At 33.9% G+C, this 14,384-nt stretch overlaps 1 protein-coding gene across 1 annotated transcript in view; it reads right to left on the reverse strand.

The window, feature by feature from the left end:
- Nucleotides 1-3,196: 3,196 nt before the first annotated feature.
- LOC150099921 (uncharacterized) overlaps nt 3,197-14,384 on the reverse strand; it is a 121,981-nt gene continuing 110,793 nt past the window's right edge. Inside the window, exon 9 of the mRNA XM_090402414.1 lies at nt 3,197-8,330. The gene's annotated coding sequence lies outside the window, so the exon portion shown is untranslated. The remainder of the gene's footprint in view (nt 8,331-14,384) is intronic.

The following is a 14,384-nucleotide window of genomic DNA, read 5'->3' on the forward strand; positions in this document are numbered from 1 at the left end:
CTGCATTCACTTGTTAGTACTTATAATAATAATATAAATTTTTGGTGATCAGAATGGGATATGTCAATGAAAATAAGCACAAATTAATTTAATGATGTTGGCCCGAGGAAACTACAATATGCTACAAGATTTAATTGGTGATTGATAACTGATTTAAATGTAATTTTATATTTGTCAACATGTCACATAGTATATACATAAGTGTACTAATACTCTTTATCAGTTATGCCATAATTAATTATTAATACATTACAAAATAACCAAGGTGTTCCGTGAAAATTTCAGGATTTGTGAAGTGTTCTGTCGTAGGAAAAATCTGGGAAATGCTGCCTTAGGGTGTGGTGAGTGCAGGCATAGGTGGATACATTTAAGTCAAGGTATGATGAGCTGTAAGAGTGGGACTTCCCATGATGAGTCTCTTGCCTTCATGGAGGTCTGTTGATGATGATAATAAATTTCCTAATAATCAGACTCCTTAACAAATGACTACTCTAGGACCACTGGTCATTTGTCTTAGTACTGGATAGTTGGAACAGAATGATAATCATTGTCACTGCCTTTTGTTTGGTTTTTATGGCTGTTTAAAGAGTTAAAAATTGCACGTTCACCTTCTAACTTGATTCACATTTCTCCCTGTGTAAGACTGTGCTTATGTAATGGCTGACTGACAAGTATTTAGGATTATGTGTTGGTTTAAAGTCATTATTAGGTTTAATGAAATGAAAACAGCACAGAGAAACAAATATATTTCATCTCAATCACAGAGACATCACAGAGAGATGGTTTTAAAATTGTAAAAGCGCACACACAAAAACGAAAAAAAAAAAGTCTCACGTTCTGTAACACGTGCCCACTATGGGTGCTGTTGGCTAACCAACAGCACCCATAGTGGGTACGTGTCACAGAACTTGTTGGGTAGGAGACCTAAGACAAGATTCTGAAATGTTGGGAACTTTAACAGTACCATATTTATTAACATTAGGTTGGTTTATCAAATCTGCTGCTGATTCTAAGAAAAGTCTTTCAAGTTTATATTTGTTCTGGTGAACCATAGTTGTTTTTTCCCCATTTCATTTTTTGCATAGAAGTGGAAGGAAGCGAATCCTTAGGAGAGCAGATATGGTAAGCTATCTCCAGATGAGGTCTGAAAGCAGTGCAGAGATTTCTTTAGAGTTCTATTTTTTGAGGTGTCCTGGATATAGGGAATAGTAATTATATTAATGTAGTCTATGTCGGGAGGAATGAGAGAAACAATCAATTTGTTAATTTTTGGCATTGTAACCAGTGGACAGAAAAGTCTAGCAAATAAAGACAGAGAACACATCATCACAGCCTGAAGGCTTGAGAATGGCCATATCAAGGGCATGTTTTTCAAAATTCTCTAGCCAATTTCCATATAGAAATTGGCTAGAGAGGTGAAGATCCATGGCTGTTCCCTCTGTTTATATATGGTATCCAAGAAGCAGCCACCATGGATGGCAAATTTGAAAAGATCAATGATATCAGAGAAGAAAACATTTTTCACGCCTTCAGGCTATGATGATATGTTCTCTATCTTTATTTGCTAGACTTTCCAGTCCACTGGTTACAATGCCAAAAATTAATAAATTGATTGTTTCTCTCATTCCTCCCAGCATGGTGAGCAGCCATCAAAGCTCACTATGATATCGATTATTATTTAAAACTCAATTTTGGATTAAAGATTTCAAATAAGTGGAATTTTTAATTATAAGATGAAATACAATCAGTAAGTGGGGTTAACGATTTAATTGACTGTTTGGCTAACTTAAAAGAAGGGTGAGTTAGTAACATCCACTATGAGATGAAGACTGTTATTAGGTTTATGAATTTTAGGCAATCTGAATATCGGGGGGAAGAACTGAATGGTTTGAGTTTTTTCTTATTTAATTATTTATATAGGGCAAAAAGTGGCAATTTTTAGAAGCCTTTTTTAATATTTTCTTCTGAGAATTAGTGGAATCAAAATCCAGCAGTTCACAAGTAGTGCAGTCCCTGAGCAACACGTTACAGATAATATGGACTTTGCTGTGTGAGAGAGAGAGAGTTGGCGGCCTTTATTGCTCTTCTAAAGATCTACTCCCTCCCCTTTCCGTTCCAGTGTTTACAAGGTTCCTTGTTCTTGTAAATTATCTTATTATGGTCACCCTGGGAGATCTGCCAACATCTACCTAGAAAACACAAAAAGTACATCTGCCATCATAACTCAGGTCAGGTCTAGTTGACTACACTTTGGACACTGCCCAGAATCAAATGGAGAAAACTACTCAGTTTATATTTGTTGAGGTAAAACATATGACTTTTCTTAGAATCAGCAAGAGATTTGAAAAACCAACCTAATCTTAATAAAAATTGTTATGGTAAACTCTGGACATTTGGGAAACTAATTATTAGGCCTCTGACTCAACAGCACCCATAGAAGGTGCTCCCACAGGATTTGAGGCTTTCAGTCAAGCTTTTTTTCTGCTGTGTTGTGTATACTTTTACAATTTTAAGACTATCTCTGATGCTATATCTCTGATAGACTAAATATGGAGTCCATTAAGGTTGTGTTTGTTTCTCTGTGCTGTATTCATTCCATTAAACCTATTAATGAGTTTAAACCAACATATAAGCCTAAATATTCAACACTCAGTTATTACCTTTTGAACATAATATCCAAAATATTACACGGGGAGAAATGAGAATCAAGTTAGAAAGTTAACATGTGCAATTTTCAACTGTTTAAACAGCCATAAACCAAAGTATTATTATTCTGTTCCAACTATACAGTGCTAAATACATGACCAAATGGTCCTAGAGCAGTTATATGTTAGAGAATCAGATTGTTATGAAATTTATTCCATATTCTTTCTCCAATTGTTATTTCTTCACATACATAAAATATTTTCTTGAACAATCTGACCTGAATTTTTCAAATTTCCATTAAAAATATCTCATCTGTAACAATGTCAGATATGCAACTAATCTAAGTATAATAAATTTAGTTTAATCCTTTATCCAAGATAAAGGATTAAACTAAATTTATTATACTCTAACCAAGTGAAAAATAAACTTTCAACTAATCTATGTGTTTCTATTTATGCACAAACATGAGGATAATATATATTTGGATTCTGTATTTCTGAAATGAAATTCTTATTCAAAGTAACAAAGTTTTTTTTTTCCTTCTGTAAACGCAAAGTACTTTAATTTAAATGTCATACAGGAATACACTGTGGCCAAATACCCTTTAATATTGGCTACATAAAAATATTTATAAATGCTGAATCATTTTCATCGTAAAAAAGATGTATCCATTTTTTAAAAACACTACATTAAATTTTATAAAAGTACATTTTGAAATAGTTTTTTGAAAAATAAAAGCATGCTAAAATTTTTTGAAATAGTATTAAAAATTAAAATTTATTCATCTTATTCAGAGCAAGTCTTCTAACATCAATGCATGACACTAAAATACCATCAGCATATTGGTTCTAAATAATTCAAATTGCAGATCTGTATTTTATAAAACATCAGTATTTTATTGTTTTATAAAATGAATATTTTATAACACAATATGTATAATTCAATTTTCATTTCTTGCATTTCAAACCCTGGAAGGTCCCACTAAGGATTCTTGCTTACAAAACACTGATCCTGATCTTTTATTACTTCCATAAAATGCATAGTACAGTCAGTTATCAAATGGCATAGCCACTACAGCAAACTGAATTTAAGTAAAATTCAATTTTACTTAAACTGACACTACATTAATGTTTATTACAATAACATATATTAATAAATTCTATTTTACTTAATCTACATTCAATGTCTTCATTAAGTTGGAGACAATGTAGATTTACCATACAACATGGAAGTATGGGGAGATATTTTTTGAAAAGCAGTGAGATTGTAGCTGCTTAGCAAGGAGCCAGTGTACAGTGGTTATAACTGTGTTCCATTGTGTGTGTGTGTGTGTGTGTGTGTGTGTGTGTGTGTGTGTGTGTGTGTGTGTGTGTGTGTGTGTGTGTGTGTGTGTGTGTGTGTTTCTTAGATGTTTTATGAAAATAATTTTCAAGTCACAGCAGGGAAGGATATTTGGTATATTATGAAAAATGATTTTTTTTTTGTGACGTTCAGAAAAATGTAGTCAGGAGGCATTCAAAATGTTGAGATGCATGTGGAACAAGATCACTAAACAAAGCCACAGCAATTCAGGTGGTCAAATCCTTTTAAAGGTGTGTGTGGGGGGGGAGATGCCAGTTGACTACACTCGAAGCAGAAACTAAAACTGACATTACAGATCAGGCTATCATGAAAGCTGATTAATGGATGGTGAGTGAGAAAAAAAAAAGAAAAGACTACTGTTACAAAAACAGTATATTGGTAAATGTGTTACAGGAAAGAGTTTACCATATTAGTTAGATTAAACACAAGTAGAATGCATTCACAATGGATTCCACATGATTCTCTCTCTTTGATGAACAAAAATGTACAATGTGCATGGAGCTCTGCCAGCAAAATTTGAACTGAATTTACTGTCAGAATTAAAACAGCTGTCAAATGTTTGCAAATACAAAAACTTCCCTCTGACAAAGAAATTTTACATGGAATCTTTTTTTTTTCTAGAAAAGTGACACATTCTCCAATCCTTTGCACCTATAGAAAATATGATTGGTAAATATTGCACAAATATATTATATAAGCACAAAAGAATCTTAAAATTCAACTGATGTATGCAATTCAGAATAAAGAAAAAAATAATAAAATAAAATAAAATAATGGGAGTTTTTCATGAAACAGAAGCTTTTGCTTCAAGACACAAAACACATGTAACAGTAGAGATACTGGTCACTATTGGTGGAAGATCAGTATTGAACATATCCTACAATGAACAATTTTCTATGTAATTTCTGGTTATTTCAGATGCTTAAATATGAGTCACAAGGATATAAATTTGGATTGCATCAAAGTTAAACAACCTGCTATAACCCAGTAGAAGATGGATGCCTCAAAACACTATTGCATATATTTGCAAAGTTAGTTGTGCAATGCAAAAAAATGTACAGCATGTGAAGGATGTTAATTTGCAAAGGAAACTATTTCATGATACTTTAGATTCTAAGTAACACTTCAGCAATCACACTACTTTGAAACAACATCTGTATACACGAATACTACTAGAATCCTGCTCTATTACAAATGTGGCGTATACGTTTCTTTAAAAAAACTTGAAAAAAAAAAAAAGATTGAAATTAGACTTCAGAAATAAAATGACATCTCTCACAGAAATAATCACACATATATACAATCTTGCTATAAATACTGTTACAACTTCTGCACAATCACACACTGACCACAGAATTGCATGAGCCCAGATCCTTTAGTGGCTCTGTGAACAGCCAACATTCACGCGTTTATCAGTAGAGAGTTGTCTAGCTGTACTGATTAACATACACTGTGAAGATTATGAGAGCTGTGTAGCTGTAATAGCACTTCACAAGGTTGGAATGCTGCCACCTGTTATTTTCAACACGCAAAAACACTTGAGATCAGTAAGATGTTTGTGTATTGGACTATTAACCATTATAACAATATAAAAGATGTTTCTCTCCACCAAAGAACAGGTCAACCACACTATGTCAGAATGCAACAGCTTGAGAGGGCTGTGAAGGCATGCCTCCGCCATAATCCTGTGGAAATGTAGAAAGTGATGTCGTGAGAGATAAATGTTTCGCACAGAACAATGTCACATGTATTAATTGATGACCTGGGAGTGAGAACCTATTGTTGTTCTATTGGACACTTCCTAACACCACAAATTATGCAGCACAGTATGATAAAATCAAAGGCACTTCTCCGGCAGTATGCGAACAGAAATAGAGACATCCTCTTCATAGATGAGACAATTTTCACCACTGAAGAGTCATTTAACTGCCGAAACAATCAGATATATGCCCCAGATGGTCGCACAGTATGTGTAATAGCACCCAGGATTCAGAGAGGTCATCACCCTGTGTCAGTGATGGTTTAGTGGGGTGACATATCAGGCATATACAAGTTACATTTCTGCAAGAAAGGGTCAAAACCTTCACTAAAGTGTATCAAGACACCATGCTGGAACCTGTGGTATGGTCCCTGAACAACACCTTGTGTCACAGTAAGCAGTGGACCTTCCAACAGGACTCAGACCTTGCACACAAGGTGAGGACCACACAACAGTGGTTGGAGGCAAATGTGCCCAACCACATATCACAATCTGATTGGTGGTTGGGCACATCTGATCTGAAAGTCCTGACCTGAATCCATTAAAGATGATATCAAGGTTGTGCAATATAGATTATGAAGAAAGATTGATAATTTGTGGACTGTAGACACTCGCAAACAGGAGAAAAGGAGTGATATGATAGAGACCTATGAACTTCTGATAGGATCATATTGGGCACCAGTAGATGAAATTTTTCATTTTATGAAAGATGGAAAGAGATATTCATGGAAGTTGAGAATGAATGTAGTCAAGACGGAGGCAAGAGCTAGATTTTTCTCTCATAGAACAGTGTGATTGTAATGGACTACCTTTGGAGTTGGTGAGTGCAGGTAGTGTGAATTAATTCCCAAAAAGATATGACAGCTGGTGTGGGTGATACATCCTAAAGGACTTCCTGACTTCCTAAAGGTCTTTGGTAGTGGTAGTAGTAATAATAATTAATATTAACCTCATACATGAGGTCATAAATCCTATAAGACAACTGTTGTGTGTTGTGTGTGTGTGTGAGCAAGTGGTTAGGGAGTAAAAAAAATCTGCTAATGTTTTTTGAAGAGCAGCAGCAGGTTTTATTCATTAGGGTAATGGTATAAGGAAGGCTATTTGAAATAACAGAGACAGATGGAATGAAAGAAGAAGATAAGAATTTGGTTCAATAAGTTTGGTGTTTTACTGTGTACAGATGTTTGACCAATGGGTGCTCATGTTCTTACATGACTAAAAGAAAGTGATTAAATGGCAATAGCCAGTTTGGCAGAGCAACACCTATGAAAGTATCAATAAAAATGGCATAATACAGGAACAGACTAACTATGAGAAAGTAACTGGAGGACATCTGTGAGATGGGAAGGTATCTATTTAAGTACTCTTTTCTGTACACAATAAAAAAATCTTAGAAAGTTTTTTTTAGGTGTATCACTCAAGGTCAGTCAGTCAGATTTGGGATTTATAAAGTGTTAGGAGTTGAGGAAAAGAGATGTGGAGGATGTTGGAGGATAGAAGGCTTATCATCAGATATGCTTATGTCAGGATAAGCGAAAACAAGAAGAAAACTGATCTTGACTAGGAATCAGAACATTATCCGAAGTAAGAGGGAGTGAAGTATAACATTTCTTCTGGGTAACAAGACAGGAATCAGAGTTCATGATATTCATCCAACAACCAGGATTCTTGAATCTCTATTGCTGATACTACTGTTCATTCATAACCAAAATATGCCAAAACAGTTTAACATAACTATTCTTCACTGAAAATACATTTTTCATTCAAAGACTACAGATGGTCAGTTCTAGGGAAATTCACTCAAAGGAATATAACTATCAATGGATGCTCTGTTCCATCCAGTCTTATCCCTTCAGCATTTTCATTGGGGAATGCATAAAAGATGTTATGTACATATCACTACTGGCTGCAGTTTGCACAATTAGTCTGATGTTAATTAGAATTATGGCCAAAACAACTAAGGCAACAACGCCACTGTATTACATTTGTTAACTGCACATGGTCTGACCATATTGTCTGTTTTGCAAGATGAAAAACTAGAGTTTCCAGAAGAAAGAGAACTACACCCACCATATGAGACTAGCTACTCAAACTTGCTCAAAGAACAGCCTCCTAAAATGAGTCTACAGACTCCATGAAGGTGACCACATGTAATAATAATAACAATAACAGTTGCAGGAAGTGAATCATGGTGGAGATATGACATTTGTTGTGCAAACTACAATGCATTAATTTATGGAGGGATATGAAAAAAAAACAAAAAAACTTAACACATAACTTACTGAACAGCACAAGAATTCTTTTTAGTTTCTGTAACTTGCAAATGAAACTCGGCATTTACATAAAATTGTGCATATCTTATAAAAATCCTGTATTATCATATTAAGATTCTAATTAACAAAATTATCACAAACTTCAAGAAATAATTTAATGCTTCTATTCTAGATGCTCAAATGTGTGTACTTGAAAATGAAGCTCTTCCAAGTATGCTGCTCATGATACCAAGTAAATAATGACAATGATGAGTAAACCACCACATAAGCACACAAAAAAATCCAAAGACCTGTCAGAAGATAAAAAAGATTTTGTAGAGAACTAAAGCAGAATATAAATATACATTTGCTTAATAACATTATTACTAAATCAAACTTTCAGAAATACCTTCAGTGTTGATTATATGATATTATATGAAATCACAGAATGTGATTTCATATCATAAAATATTCTATAATATTTCATATTATAGAATGACAATTACCTGAAATATATCAGCCATACTGAACTAAAACAAATTCTGTGTCTAATTAAACAGAATATACAACAATCCTCCCTTATCGACGGGTTCGCTTTCTGTGGTTTCAATTACTTGTGGTCAACCCCGGTTCGAAAATATTAAATGGAAAATTCCAGAAATAAACAATTCATAAGTTTTAAATTATGTGCCATTCTGAATAGTGTGATGAAATCTTACACCGTCCCACCAGGGATGTGAATCATCCCTTTGTCCAGTGTATCCACACTGTACTGTATATGCTACCTGCCCGTTAGTCATTTAGTAGCTGTCTCAGTTATTAGATTGACTGTCGTTGTGGTATCGCAGTGCTTTTGTTCAAGTAACCCTTATTTTACTTAATAATGGGCCCAAAGCATAAGAGTAGTAAAGCTGGCAATTCGGATATGCCAAAAAGAAGCAGTAAAGTGCTTCCTTTAAGTGAAAAGGTGGAAGTTTTCAAATTCATAAGGAAAGAAAAAAAATTGCATGCTGAAGTTGCTAAGATTCCATTTACATAACTTTTATTACAATATATTCTTATAATTGTTCTATTTTATTGTTAGTTATCATTGTTGTTAATCTCTTAATCACTGTGCCTAATTTATAAATTAAACTTTATCATAGGTATGTATGTATGTATGTATAGGAAAAAACAGAGTATATATAAGGTTTGGTACTATCTGCAGTTTCAGGCATCCACTGGGGGTCCTGGAATGTATCCTCCACAGATAAGGGGGAACTACTATACTTACAAGAGCAATTTACTGTTGAAGAGTTGGATTAACTGGATATACATATCTATTTAGTTACTTTTTGAAATCATAATTCTAAGTTTTCCATATAGAAAATGGAATGTAACTTGATCAAAACAAATAAGCTGAGATCAATATATTACAAATTTAAAAAGGATTCTAGATTTGTAAATGTAAAAAGCATAAGCAAGCATATCTGTTTCCCCTTTCTCCTGAAAATCAGGATACATAAGAATTGGATTCTCACTGGATCCTTCTAATGATCAGATCCCTAATCTATTGTACAACCTAGGACTTTAAATCTGATATATATATACATATATATATACATATATATATATACAGTGGTGCCTTGGTTGATGACGGTAATCCGTTCCAGGATTACCGTTGTTAACCAAAACCGTCGTTATCCAAGGCACGATTCCCCATAAGATTTAATTGAAAATCGATTAATTTGTTCCGGCTCCTCCCCACAACCATAGTACATATTAAAAATGCAGATAAAACTCATTTAAAATGTCATAAAAATATGGTAAATATCATTTATTTATTATACAGTATATGTATTTGCTACAAAAAAATTAACATTAATAAAATGAATTGTTCATGAAAACAGTTTTTATAATTATCAATCTTCGCCAGGACAAGTGGGCTCATTTTAGAGTTTTTTGACAAATGGACCTGTAAAAAAATGTCTAGGGTTGTTTGCTTCTGCCTCTTTTTTAAAATGTTTCTGAAAAACTGCATGGACTTTTCATTAAATAGATCTGCAGTTCTGATAACGTCAGATTTGTTTGGCATTTCATAACAACATTTTGAACTTCCTCCCACTTTGCCAAAACATTTTTGATTTCATCAGTCATAATTTGTTCTTTCTCTCCATCCTCATCTTTAGATGAAATTTCCATTTCCTTTTCTTCACATTGCTGCTTGAAAAGTTCTTTTAGCTCGTCAGTAGTTAGTTCATGGTCATGCATCTCCAACAATTCTTCAACATCTTCTTCCTCTACTTCCAAGCTAAGATCATGAGCAGTTGCCACAATATCCTTTACCAATTTGTGTCCTTCATCTGAAGTTTCTTCATTACCAAAGGAAGGACACAGTTTCCTCCATGCTGCTTTGAGATATTTCATTGTTACTTCTTGCCAAGCCTTTACAATTAACTTAATTGCTATGACAATGTTGAATTCTTCCTTCCAAAATTTTCTTAGGGTTGTTGGTAGCCTCACACATTTCAAAGCACCTGGTAAAAAGTGCCCTTGTGTAAAGTTTTTTAAAATTTGCAATTATCAGCTGATCCATAGGTTGAATCAGAGAAAAATCACCTTGATAAAATCTAATACTTCTGGTAGCTCTTCTTGTATGCCCGTTGGATGGCCAGTGCGTTATCCAAGGTTAAAATGGCTTTTAGAGGCAGATTGTTTTGCTCAAGATAGGCTCTGACAGTTGGTCCAAACACTTTGCGAATCCAATCTCTAAATTCTATTCTTGTGACCCAGGCTTTGCTTAGACTTCCACAAAACACCAAGATTGGATTTAGAGATACTGAACTTTTTGAATGCTCGGGGATTCTCTGAATGGTAGATTAACATTGGTTTTAACTTGCAGTCTCCACTTGCATTTGCTGCTAAAAGCAATGTTAACCTATCATTCATTGGTTTATGCCCAGGAAGTATTTTTTCTTCTTTGGTGATAAATGTCCTGTTGGGCATTTTCTTCCAAAATAACCCAGTCTCATCACAATTGAAGACATTGAGGTAGATATTCTCCTTCTTCTATAATTTTTGTAAATTAATTGACAAATTTATTTGCTGCTGCTTTGTCGTTTATAGTTGTCAAACCAACCTCTGCTACCTTTGAAATCATCATCATCTACCTCAGAACTTGATCCTGAAGTATTCTTTTTCAAATCTTGATAAATCTGTTTAGTTTTCTAACAGATTGCATTTTGAGATGTAGTATCGCCCACCATTTCTCTTTCTTTGATCCAAATTAGTAATAGATTTTCCATTTCCTCAAAAAGAAGCCCTCTGACATTCGACCTTGAAGTTCCCTTAGCAACCATAAGTTTTTCTTTCTTAGCCAAAATGGTTGATATTGTAGAATGACTGGTTTCATATATTCGAGCTAGCTGCATAACTTTCACACCTTCATGATGTTTTGCTATTATTTCTTTCTTCTGTTCAATAGAGAAAATTTTTCTCTTTTTTTCCCCCTCACTAGCTTCCTTTTTGGGACCCATTTTGTCACACGGTAAAAAAATTCACTCTATAAAAAAAAAGATACTCAAAATACGGTATTATTACAAATTGTACAACACTAAGACAAGGGATACAAAGAACATATCGTCACCTGAAAATAAAAGTAAAAGTTAAAAAAAAAACTTTTTGAAATAAAAGTTAACAGTTAAATTCGAAACCTGCAATTTTTGAATTAGTGCATTTTGCTTCTAAGGTGACGATATTAGATACAGCACTTACCGTAACATACACTGATTAGCAGCTTATAGATACAATGATTATCATACAGATGAGATTTGATTTTGCCTTTTGATGGCAAACGAACAGTGACATGCACGTGCTGATTTATTGTCTATATGAACCAACACAAAAAATAAATGCTTAAATACTAATTTTCATCATGAAACGCATTTATAACCACAAATTTTAAAATAAAGCACAGTATGCTACAAGGAAAGAAACAATAAACGGAAAACATAAATAGCTGGCTATGATGGGTCAAATATATCTGAGCTTCACAGCTATGCTGCGTGGCTGTTCTCTATTCAACAATGTCTTCCTACACGTGGCTGAGTGCGATCGAAAAATTCTGGTTTTTTAGATCGGATAGAGGTTCACATAATCAAAGAGTCATTAACCAAGAGATTTTTTTCTTACAGCCACTCGTCGTTAACCAAGTACATCATTATCCGAGGTTGTTGTTAACTGTATATGAACATTCCAAATCTGCTGCTTGCTGCAATAACTAACATGTATCAGAACAACCAAATAGCTGTAAAAATCAATGAAAAAGTTACAGAATGGAAATTAATAAACAGAGGGATCTGTCAAGTATGCTCAATGTCATCACTGTTATTTAATATCTATATAGATGAATCAGTAAAGAAATGGAAGGAAGATATAAAACCAGTATTTAAACTGGATCATGGACCTATACTTAATACCCTTCTGTTTGCAGATGACCAAATAATCATAGCAAGAAGTGAAGATAAACTCTAAATATCAATATACACTTTAAGCATAAGTAGAAAAAAAAATCTGGAATGCAAATATCAACAGACAAAACAAAAAAATCATCTTTTAGAAGATCATTTCCAGTCATTAGTAAAATCATTATTGAAAATTTTAGAACAAATTTACTGCTTCAAATACCTTGATTGTCTTTATCATATACAAAAGAAGCTGACATTGACATCAAAATTTCAAATTTTCTAAAGATAACAGGAGTGATCAATAATATTTTTCATGCCTAACCAAGTTCAAAAGCATACAAGAATAAGAGTTTATCAAGTTTTGGCAAGACCTTCTCTACTGTACGGAAGTGAATTATGGACCATCAAAACTGCAGAAGAAAAAAGAAGAGAAACTGGATAAATGAAATTCCTGCAAAGAACAGCAAGCTATACTCTCTGGGACAAAAGAAGAAGCACAGAAATATGCAAAGAACTAAAAATAGATTCAGTATGGACGAATTATACGAATACCAAAAGAAGTGGATTGACCATAACGAAAAAATGACATTTCAAGACCATCCAAAAAGAAATACCCTGATGACTAAGGAAAAGATGGAAGGCCACCAGGACTAAATCTCTGAAAGGATGATGATGCATGCATGTGTGTGTGTGTACACATGCTATGCAGAAAAAATTTAATCTAGAAAACACTGTTTTAAAGTCATCAAGCCTACATGGGAATAATAATCTTATACAAAAGAAGGATATCAAGAGAAATGGCAGTACTTCTAACAAGACTGTTTAATTTATAACTCAGCAATAGAAGGAAGGAAGATAGCCTCTTCATATAAAGGAGGTTCCAAATCAGAGCAACAAATTATAGACCAATTAGTATTGCAAGTGTAGTGGTTAAAGTACTGGAAAAGTTGGTTAAGGGCAGAATTTAAAAGTAGACGATGGATAGGAATATTATACTGTATGGAGACAGTATATATTTATGAAGAGCAAGGGTGTAAGGACTAGATTTTTTTTTTTTTTTTGTATGAACATGAGGTCTTTATTGTAGAAAGTGAGTAATTTACTCACTTTATACAATAAAGTGACAGTTGAGTTGGATAAATAAAATGGTTACACCATGATACTGTTAGACTCTGTAAAGGCATTTCAACAACATAGTGCAAATGACCAGTGGTTTGCACAAGGCTCAATATTTAGGCCATCGCTATTCAGAGAAAGAACTAGTTGCTGATGATGCTAAAGTGGGAGACAAAAGTTAAGACATACAGATCCTGCAGGATGATTTAAATAGACTGACATGAACAAAGAATAATGATTGTCAGTTTGATATGGAAAAGTGCAAGGTTTAGGCTGAAAAGGCAGCAGACTGTGTATTATAATGACAGGACTGAATTGCAGGAAACTGATTCAAGGGATCAGTTTCCTGCAAAAGTTTCCTGACGAAGGCAGAAATTTGAGTCAGAGGACATATCACAAAAGTGGATAGATGAAAGGATCTCTTGGATGTTAAGAAACATTCTGACAAGCAGGGATAAGGAAGTTATTATCCCTCTTTATAAGGCTTTGATATGACCATATCTAGACCATTGTGCACAGAATTGGTTGAATTTCTTGGGAATGTGGAAGTGATAGAAAGGATTCAGAGGCAAGTGACCAAAATGGTGGCTAGTCTATGGATGCCAGACTGAATGTGTGGGTTACAAGGTTTGGTGTTGATAGGCAAAATAGAGGGAATATGCTAAAAATAAGTTTCTAAAAAAGTACATGCTAACAAAATTTTTCTATATAACTGATATAACACACCTCTGGAGATTGTGTAATGGTGAAATTAGCAACAAGGATAGGAGGACAAGATTGTATGGAGAGTAGTGAATTAGTGGA

Source organism: Typopeltis vanoorti, chromosome 13, assembly GCF_054136105.1.
Source record: "Typopeltis vanoorti isolate ZY-2024b chromosome 13, IOZ_Tvanoo_1.0, whole genome shotgun sequence".
In the NCBI taxonomy this organism is placed as follows: domain Eukaryota; kingdom Metazoa; phylum Arthropoda; class Arachnida; order Uropygi; family Thelyphonidae; genus Typopeltis; species Typopeltis vanoorti.